Source organism: Adiantum capillus-veneris, chromosome 5 (assembly GCF_014529385.1).
Source record: "Adiantum capillus-veneris isolate H3 chromosome 5, ASM1452938v2, whole genome shotgun sequence".
NCBI classification, from domain to species: Eukaryota; Viridiplantae; Streptophyta; class Polypodiopsida; order Polypodiales; family Pteridaceae; genus Adiantum; species Adiantum capillus-veneris.
The window spans coordinates 106,220,617-106,231,477 of record NC_140935.1 but is presented as its reverse complement, the minus strand read 5'-3'; the positions used below and the strand labels follow the sequence as shown (position 1 = coordinate 106,231,477).

The 10,861-nt window shown below is 41.9% G+C and overlaps 1 pseudogene; it reads right to left on the bottom strand.

Annotated features, from left to right (window-relative positions):
• Nucleotides 1-536: 536 nt before the first annotated feature.
• On the bottom strand, nt 537-10,238 carry LOC147457873 (uncharacterized; annotated as a pseudogene).
• Nucleotides 10,239-10,861: the final 623 nt, after the last annotated feature.

Below are 10,861 nucleotides of genomic sequence, written 5' to 3'. Positions count from 1 at the left end.
AGCTTTTTGGCATGACTTAGTGACTTTATACTCATTGAAAAAAATGCTAGACACAACATCACATCCAGGGCCATGACTCCCCAGATAGTTATGTAAATGATAGCGATTATAGTAGCCGCATCAGCACATATCACAATATGTACATTATTGTTTTTATTCCCATGAATTGGGAAGTGTCAAAAGTAAGGTGAATGTTTTTATTTCACATTACGTACATGCCATGGCACGACATCCACCCCCTCTGAACCTGCACATCCTTTGATATGTGCCAACTTGATTGCTTCTTTGTTTGCATACACCTCGATTGTAAACATCTAATGAGAGACACAAGAAGAAAATAGTTCCCACTTGGGTCATATGGAAAGTATACAAAAAAATTATCATAATAGCACTGCCATATGATAAGAAATGCAATCCCTAAATTGATAGGCATAAGATTAGAGGGATATCCATCAAGAACATCAAAGCATTCCCCTCTATCGAAGGGCTTATAAATACTCAAACAAAGTCCATAAGCATCATAATGTCCTCATAGGTCATATGGTAACATCAGAAAGTCCCACATATGCCACATAACATGAATTTCTAGTGAATTTTGGATCACCCCCTCTAGTATCCAAAATCTCAGCATGCATCCTTGAATCATCAAGCTCCATATTATCCATTACCTCATTTGGTGCCTCATAAGCTACATGCATAACTTCTCTTACAGGCATGAAATCATGTAAACCCTCCTCCAAGAATATCATAAGATCTACCTCATGCTCATCTCTTTCTTTTTTTAGGTCACATGCCTCATCATACTTTTGGAAACCCCTATCATAAGGAGCTTGAAATTTCTCCAAAGTATCATCTAAAAGAGCCATAAGCTCCATGTCCTCATGTTCTTGTTGTCCCAATTCATGACATGATTGATATCTTTTAGAACCCTTGTTGTATGTGGCACGGAAACCATTTTTAGGAGTTTTTTGGAAGAAGTGATTGCGCATATGTACATACACATGCATGGTGCATCGAATAAAGGATTGCCCATTTTCCAGAGCCAGGTGGTTGCGTGGGGCCGACATGTGTACAGGCAGGACAGCGTGTACATAGTACATCGATTTTTATTATCACGAGTACCAGTGTGTTTTTAATAATAATGAGGAGTTGGTAGCGCGTAAAACTTCTCAAGGAAGCTATCAGCGGGCTAACAACATGAGGTAAGCACGTGCGTCAAATGACATCCAGTGGCGTTAGGAGGTCGAATGGGGTCAAGACTTGCACGTGGATAAGTACGGACACAACGTGGGTGTTCTTTTGTGATGATCATGCAAAAAGGTCATCATGAGAAGTGTATTTGGGGGCCACTTCACGTGATTGTGGGATGCAATATTGAAAAAAGTTGAGTGCCAGGTGTGCGGATGGATGTAAACGGGTGACAAAAATGCACTACGTGGCCATTTTTTGGCATGTTAGGGGTTTGTTTGAGGTCAATCAAAAGGCCAAAGGTGCCCAAGGGATAAAGTGAAGTGTGGACACTGGAAAAACCTGAGAAAAAGAGCAACAAAACATGGAGAGAAGAGGAGGAACAACCGCAACTGAGTTTTCGTTGTTTTTGGAGCTTGTTTGGCCATAAACTGCTCATCCGAGGTCGGATTTGAGCACTTTGATAAGGTAGACTGGGATTTCAGGCCATTCCGGACGCAATGGTGTTGTCCATTGTTCCAAATTCCTCACTTTTTCTTATTGTTTTGGCTGTGTAAGTTTCTCCTGCGACGACGAGCGAAGTCTCTGCTCCAATTTGTGATTGTATCTGGAATATTTCATCCATATTGTGTGAGCTATTTGCCCCATTGATGTTGGCCCAAGCTCAATTTATCTAATCATCAAAAATCTTCCTCTTTTGAGCTGAGTTTTTTGGGTGTGTGTGTGCGCCTCTGTGTTGAGTGGGCAAATAAATAGTCTCTCTCCTCTCACTCCATCGATGTGTTCTCTGTCTCGGCCAAGTGGGTTGTGTAAGCCGAGTGGTGCCCCATAGTGTGTGTGTGTGTGTGTGTGTGTGTGTGTGTGTGTGTGTGTGTGTGTGTGTGTGTGTGTGTGTGTGTGTGTGTATCATCCCAAGAGTGTGTGTCGGGTGATTATAGAGGCGTTGTGTGTGTTTCCATCCCGCTCACATTGTTTTGGCGCCCCCACGGAGGATCTTTTTCGAGTACCTTTAGCTTTAGGATTACAGGTTGGAGATCACAGATTATAGATTACAGGTTATAGGTACAGGTGGTTCACACAGGAACAAGTAGCTGGAGTAGAGTGATATATTGGCAAGTGAAATCACTTGCAGTTGCGTGGGTATGCATCATTTGGCGCCTGTTTGAGCGCATTGTCTTATATTGTACGCTACTTGTGGATACTGCCATTGTACGCCTTTGTGGATCCATACTTGATTTTATTTGGCAGTCCCAGCCATTTCTGAGACTTGGTCTGGAAGATAGTCATTTTCGAGACTTGATTATACGAGATTTGCATAAGCTTTCATGAGAGGATCGATAGCGTGAGGTTTTTTTGAGCTGGGGGAATTCTCAAATGTGAGATCCTTTCGGTGATACAGGTGGCTGGAGCACCCTTTTTGTGACCTCGCCATAGGCTATGTACTAGTGATTCCTACTTGATGCTCGGGTTCTATTGTTGGCAGGTTATGCATACATATACAATCTATATTTTGGGTTCTTACTACTCTGCTTATGGGGAAACTCTGCCAAAAATTTTCCAAGTTGTGATGGCAGGTTTTTTGGTCTTTTGAGCCATCTATGTTGTTGTGCTGCTGAAATTTTGGCAAAATCAGAGGATAAGTCAGGTGTGCCTTCTTGGGAGTTGCATGGCTGGCTTTAATGGATGATCAAAACGGACCTCAATTCACTCCTTTTCATTTAACACAAAGAATCCAGATAAATGTTCATGTGTCCAGGAAGATTTTTTTCCAACAGTACATAGTCTTTATTTTTGGGCCAAGACGATTAAGAGAGATACTGGAATCCCCTTTGCCTATTGTAATTCCAATGATTAATTATGAAAACTCATTTGATGTGCATGTGTTTGTCCTTATCTAAAGATGAGCTCCATTGAAGTTTCTGGGGATTGAGGCAGTCAAAAGTTTTGGGTTCTTACACGTGTGTTCGAAGTGGTTCTCAAAGCATCGAAACTTGGGTAGCCATGGCTTTGTCTTATCCAGAATTTTATGGAAGAAGTGATGAAGATGTGGAAGACTTTTTTGAAAAGATGGAGGTTGCCTGCATTAGCAATCAACTTCATGATCCTGCACAAATGTTACATCTTCTCCAAATTTGTTTGAAGAGTGATACACGAGTTTGGTCCAAAGCATTTGAAGAGGAGTTGTGTACGGCTGATCCACATGTGATATTAAGTTGGGACAATCTAAGGCATGGATTGGAAGTGGAGTCTATGAAGACTGAAGATCCTGATAAAGTGTGGCAAGAAGTACAGGGTTTGGTGCAAAGGGAAGGTGAGCAAGTAGATGCATACATACATAAGTTTTCAATGGCATGGGAGCGAATGTGCAAGGCCTTAGCACCACAGGTACCTCCAACTGACATGATGAAGAAGGATAGTTTCTTGGCTGGTCTTTGGGACAACGTATATTGGAGAGTGGAGCTAAAGAAGCCTAGAACATATGAAGATGCATTAGATGTGGCGAGGAACAAAGTGTGGAAGCTAAGAAGAATGAGTCAGCTAGGAGTAGAGTCTTTGTCCAAGAGGTCTGAATTTCAGCCTATGGATTCTTTGCAAGGTCGCATGCTAGGGGTTCATCATGAACCAGTGGTTTCTGTTACTACTCAAGTTATGCCAGCAGGGGTCACTACAGCAGTGCAAGATGATGGGCTAAGGGAAGACATGAGGCAAGTGGTAGATTCAATAAAGAATCTTAGAGCTAGGTAATGTGGGAAATAGTCAAGGTCGAGGGAGGTTTGCAAATCAGCCAGAAGATGAAGAAAGACCTAGGAATGGTGTTGGACAAAGCAATGGTAGAGTATGGAGGCAGACACCGACGTGTTATAATTGCCGAGCGTTGGGATACATCAGCCCACAATGTGATAAGCCACCAAGGATGGGGGGAGACATGTATCCATTGCCAATACAGGTGCTAACCAGGTCAAATGATTATGGCATTGAGATTAAGGGAGAAGAAGGAACCAGTGGATTAACCCAAGAGGAAAAGGAAAAGACAAAGTGATAAGTGTAGTCACTTTGGAGAAGGCAGCAAAGCTAGAGGATACATTATTGATGCCTATTGGGAAGAGGACCACACAACATAAGGAAGGAAGAAGTGCCCCAGGTCCTAGCAAGAAGAAGGGAAAGAGCCATGAAGGCGAGGATGTCAAGGCCAAGAGGAAAAGGAGGGCTCGTCGCAAATTTCATGTTTCAGATTTTCCACTAGGGGATGGCAATTACGTTATGACTTGAAGGAGGATCTGACAAGCAGGAAAGCAGATGTTACTTTTGGGCAGCTTATAGAGATGGTGCCTAAGCTAGAGCGACAGTGGAAGAAGATGATTAACCCAATAAAGAAAGAACTAGAGAGAGGTTCAGTGAAGGTGTTGGCGATGGATGAGCTACCAGATGTTTGCCCAATAGTAGATGTGTGGCACAAAAGAAAAAATATGGGACAAGGTTATGTTGATGGCGGAGCCCAAATATGTGTCATAACACACTCATGTGTTAAAAAAATGGGTCTTACAGTGATTGGGGTGTCAGGCTTTCATATCGGATTGGCAAACCATCAGAAAGTAAAATGTTTGGGTGTTGTAAAGAGCTTAGAAGTGGAGGCGTATGATGCAAAGGTGGTGGTTGATTTTCATGTGATGCCAGCGGGGTTGGGAGCATATCCTATTATACTGGGCAAACCATGGTTATGTGCAGTGGGAGCTGTTCAAGATTGGCGACGTGGTATGATTAGCCTCTATGGAAAGACAGGTGCCAAGAAGCTATATAATATGGACACAAGGAAAGTATTGGAGGAGCTTTATGAAGATGAGGATGAGTCTAGTGATGAAGACTATTCCACAGTGGACTGACGAGGACAGTGATAATACTAGCAGTAGTGATGAGGATGTTGATGTTGCATTTCTTTTGATGGACAAAGAAATCCATGAATCTGGTTTAGTTGCATTTGCAAATGAGATTGAAGATGAAAGTGAAGGGCCTTATGAAGTGATTGAAGGGCTGATGCAAACCAAGGTTGAATTGTCAAAGACGCAAGAATTGATGACACAAATGATCAGTGGGGACCTCTCAGCTATGGAGAAGGAGATATATTTGCACATGCTAGCTAGTTTTCATGATTTGTTCATTAATTCATATGAAGAGATTAGAGGGTTCAAAAGAGAAGAGATGCATATAGAGCTAAAAGAAGGTGCTAAGCCAGTGCGGCAAAGGCTAAGAAGGATGGGTCAAGAGCAGATGGAAGCCTTGCGGGAAGAGGTGGACAAGTTATTGAAGGCAGGGTTCATAGTCCCAGTGGAGACCACGAAATGGGTGAGTCCAGTAGTAGTCAGCCCAAAGAAGGATGGAAAGTGGAGGATTTATGTAGATTTTAAACCCTTAAATGCAGCCACTAAGAAAAACCCATATCCTCTTCCATTCCTTGATCAGATCTTGGATTCAGTGTGGCAGGTTATGAGAGGTATAGTGTGTGTGATGGTTTTTCACGCTATTTTCAATTGAAGATTGCTCTTAAAGACCGAACAAAGACATCTTTCATTATTCCATGGGGTTGTTATTCTTACACGGTATAGCCATTTGGGTTGTCAAATGGACCATCTTTCTATCAAGAGAGAGCAAATTGGGTATTCGAACCATTCATTGGTAGTTGTGTCAAAGCTTTTATGGACGACTTCTGTGACTACAGCAGTAGGGTTGAACACCATTAGAAGTTGCAGATGGTATTGGCTCAATATGATGAATGTGAAGGACAACTAAATCCAAAGAAATGTCATCTAGCACAGCCAAGGGTGAAGTTATTGGGCCATATGGTGTCAGAAAATGGCATTGAGGCTGATCCAGACAAGGTTAAGTCTATTATTCTTCTTCCATCACCTACGAGTACAAAGCAATTAGCAACCTTTATACACAAAGTGAAGTACATGGCATGGTTTATTCCATTGTCTTCACAGCTCCTTTATCCATTACAACAAGTGGTAAAGCATGATGCATTGCAATGGGATGACAAGTGTGAAGAAGTGTTTCAAGAGGTGAAAGAGGTGTTAGGGGGTTGTCAGCCATGCAGGCTCCTGATTGGGAGCAAGTGTTTTATGTGAATCCATCAGTAGGAGATGATGCCATTGGAGCCATGCTATTGCAAAAATTGCCGAGCCCTCTACTGAGGCCAGTGTATTGTGCAAGCTGAGTGAAGTTGGTAGCAGAAAGAAAATTATTGAAAGTAGAGCTAGTGATGGCCAGTGTAATATTTGCTTGTTGACGATTTTGTCATTACTTGCTATCGTGACCTTTTGTTTTCTTAACAAGTTACGCCTTTTTTCCACAGTTAATTAATGGCACTAACATGTCAAATGTGGTCAAGAAATGGGTAATTGAGTTGCAAGAGTTTGAGTTCTTTTTTTTGGTGGAAGAAAGTACAAGAGCTACCCTAGCTGATTTGTTGACCTACAAAGAGAATCCCCTTCTTGTGAAGGAAGAGGTGGTGAGAAGGGTAGTTGAATAAGTGCCATAGAACAAAAATGCACATGTGTTGTTCTTTGATGGCTCATACAGAAAGAGTCATGATGCAGCTTCAGGGGGTATAGCACTTTATGATCCAGAGGGGAAGCTAGTATGCAAGAGAGGGTTCAAATTGGATGCGCATAGTAACAATGAGGCTGAATATGCTACGTTGGAAGTCGGATTACACATTTGTTTGAAGCATGGAATTAGAAGGTTGAGCATAAAAGGTGATGCCTTGTTAGTTGTGTGAAGCAAGTGTTGGGTGTGTGGAAGAGCAAGAACACCTCATCGAAGGAAATGTGTTTCATAATTAAAGGCCTTTTTAAAAAGTTTGAAGCATGGAGCATCAGACACATTGAACGTGCTCTAAAATGGGGAGGCACATGAAGCAGCTCAAAGCATGATTGGGGAACTATTTGTGTTGAGGACCAATTTACCTCTTTATCATGGCCGGGAAAGTTTGGCTCAAGAAGAGGAGTTTTTGTAAACATGAATCATTCCGAAGGACATTCACAAGTCTAAGAAGTATGGTTTTGTGCGTAGAGCATTCAGGTACAAATTGATTGGTGATGTCTTGTACATGAAAGGGGCTGATCTCGGGTTCAGACGTGTACCTTGGCGAGAGGAGATTTATAGAGTATTGGAAGAGATTCATGAAGGCGCATGTGGCGGACATTTTGCTCTAAAGATCACCTTGCATAAGATCTTGCAAGAGGGGTATGTATGGCCTAGTTTGCACAAGGATGTTCACCATTGGTGTAGGTCTTGCAATAGGTGTCAAGCATTTGGGAAGAGAGTGTTGAAGCCAGAGTTACGAAAAACCATTATGGCGTTTGATGTGTTACAAAAGTGGGAGATTGATGCAATAGGCCCGTTACCTATCACAAGCAGAGGCAAAAGCTATATTCTGACTGCAGTGGACTATCTCTCTAGATGGGCAGAGGCTATAGCAGTAAAACAAATCACTGCAAAGGATGTGGCAAAATTTGTGTACGATGAAATATGTTGCAAGTTTGGGGTGCCACTAGAGCTACTTTTGGACAATGGGCAAGGATTTAGAGCTAAACTATTAGATTTTTTATGCGTGAAGATGAAGATTAGGCACCAGCATACCACTCCTTATTATCCACAATGTAATGGCTTAAATGAAAGATTCAATGGTGAGTTGGTACAAATTCTTTTGAAAGTGACAGAGCACCAAGGAAAGAATTGGGATTTGGAATTTCCTAGTGTATTATGGGATTACCGTATTTCGGTGAAGACAGGTACAAGGTTTACTCCATTTCATTTGTTACATGGAAAGGAAGCACTATTGCCTGTGGAAGTAGAGTTGCCTGCGGTCAAGATGTTAGAAAAGTTGCTTGGGCAGTCCAGTGATGCATTCAAAGAGAGGCTCTTACAATTACAAGAGGTTCAGCTGGATAGGATGAGTGCATTGGAACATTATGGGCAGATGCAAGATAAGGCTTTAGAAAAGATAAATGAAAAGGTCAAAAGTAAGGGTATCAAGAAACATGACTTGATTTTGCGCTACAACAGTAAGCTGGACAAGACATTCCAAAAGAAGTTTCAAATTAAGTGGGAAGGCCCTTTCAAGGTAGTGGAGTGTTTTCCGAATGGTACATATCAGCTAGCTAACCTGGATGGGATTCTACATAAGTCGAGGGTAAATGGATTGCATCTTAAATTGTATCATGCTAGATTGATGATGGTGGAGCAAGATGTGCTGTCTACATAACAAGTAATGTCTGTGAGGGATGAGGAGACCTGTGACGCGGCGAGTCTCATATCTCTTTTTGCTATTGCTGATCATGAATGGTCTAGCAAGCTAGGGGATGGGCTAGGAGTTTTTTGGAAGAATTGATTGCGCATATGTACATACACATGCATGGTGCATCGAATAAAGGATTGCCCATTTTTAGAGCCAGGGGTTGCGTGGGGCCCACATGTGTACAGGTAGGACAACGTGTACATAGTACATTGATTTTTATTATCACCAGTACCATTGTGTTTTTTTTATAATAATGAGGAGTTGGTAGCACGTAAAACTTCTTGAGGAAGCTATCAGCGGCCTGACGACATGAGGTAAGTAAGTGCATCAAATGACATCCAGTGGCATCAGGAGGTCAAATGGGGTCAAGACTTGCACTTGGATAAGTATGGACACAACGTGGGTGTTTTTTTGTGATGATTATGCAAAAAGGTCATCATGAGAACTGTATTTGGGGGCCACTTCACATGATTGTGGGATGCATTATTGAAAAAAGTTGAGTGCCAGGTGTACAAATAGATGTAAACGGGTGACAAAAATGAAGTAGTGGCCATTTTTTGGCATGTTCGACGTTTGTTTGAGGTCAATCAAAAGGCCAAAGGTACCTAAGGGATAAAGTGAAGTGTGGACATTGAAAAACCTGAGAAAAAGACCAGCAAAACGTGGAGAGGAGAGGAGGCACAGCCGCAAATGAGTTTTCGTTGTTTCTGGAGCCTGTTTTGGTCATAAATAGCTTATCCGAGGTCGGATTTGAGCACTGTGATATTGTAGACTGGGGTTTTGGGCCGTTCTGGACGCAATGGTGCTGTCCATTTTGCCAAATTTCTCACTTTTTCTTGCTATTTTGGCTGTGTAATTTTCTCCTGCGAGCGAAGTCTCAGCTCCAATTTGTGATTGTATCTAGCATGTTTCATCCATATTGCGTGAGCTATTTTCCCCATTGGTGTTGGCCCAAGCTCAATTGTATCTAATCATCAAAAATCTTCCTCTTTTGAGCTGAGTTTTTTGGGTGTGTGTCTGTGTGTGCGCCTCTGTGTTGAGTGGGTAAATGAATAGTCTCTCTCCTCTCACTCCATCGGTGTGTTCCCTGTCTCGGCCAGGTGGGTTGTGTAAGCCGAGTGGTGCCCCATAGCATGTGTGTGTGTTTGTGTGTGTGTGTGTGTGTGTGTGTGTGTGTGTGTGTGTGTGTGTGTGTGTGTGTGTGTGTGTGTGTATCATCCCAAGAGTGTGTGTCGGGTGATTATAGAGGCGTTGTGTGTGTTTCCATCCTGCTCACACTGTCCAAAGCTTCATCTAAAAGATACATAAGACCCTCTTCAATGGGACCCTCTTGAGAGCATATCCCGTGTTTCAGTGGATCCTGATCACATATGGTATGGATATAGGCCATATTTTCTTCTCACTTTTGCTCTACCATCACACCTTCTTTCAAGTACCTTTGTACTTAAATCTCACAAAAATGAGCATGCTTCACAAAGATAGAAGTCAATTCTTTGTCCATTTCATCGTCGTAACCCTTCCACTCATTGGTAGGAGTGGGTGGTTTCATATCAACTTGCACCCCCTCCAAACAAGAGCCTACAACATTGAAATACATTTCATCCACCGATCCACAAGCATATGTATCACATCGAGGAGAATTTTCATCCCAAAAAGTATTATCTTCATCTGGAGATTTGTGAACCTCTTTCAAGCATGAAACAACTTCCAAATCACAATACTCTATGTCATCCTGTGTCATACCATTTTGCATGTTTATATCTCCTTGGCTACATCCATGCTCTACCACATGCTTTACAACATCTTTATCGTCCTTTTCTTCACAATATGAAAATTTTTGCATAACCAATTCACCAAAAGCATTGTAAGCATCACAAAAAGGAATCCATTCTAGTGAATTTCTAGTAGAAATTGAGCTCACATAAGCATCTTTTGCAGATTGGGTGCCATCCATAGTATATTCGACGGTCTATGTGCAAACTCCATAGCCTCACACAAGGAAGCACAATGCTCATGTTCCGAAACACCAAGCTTTGCATAAAGAGCTTTGAGTATATCCTCATCTTTTGCATGTAACAATGTCTTGTCCTATAGAAGGCACTCATCTATTATAGCTTCCAGCTTTTCATGAATTTGATTGCGATCGATTGTATAGCATGGTACTTGCATTTTTCACAATTTTTGTAGAAGCAATGCGCTCCATTTCCCATTCCATAAAGCCCAAGGTTTCTTATGTAAAAGCATTTGAAAAAGCATCCCAGTTGTCTCCACATTCCTTTTCAATCTCTTGTAGGTGATAGAAATTTGGAGTCACCAAATGTTGAAAGGACATAATCATCAATCTTTCATGAACCCCTTGAATCCTCATCTCCACTG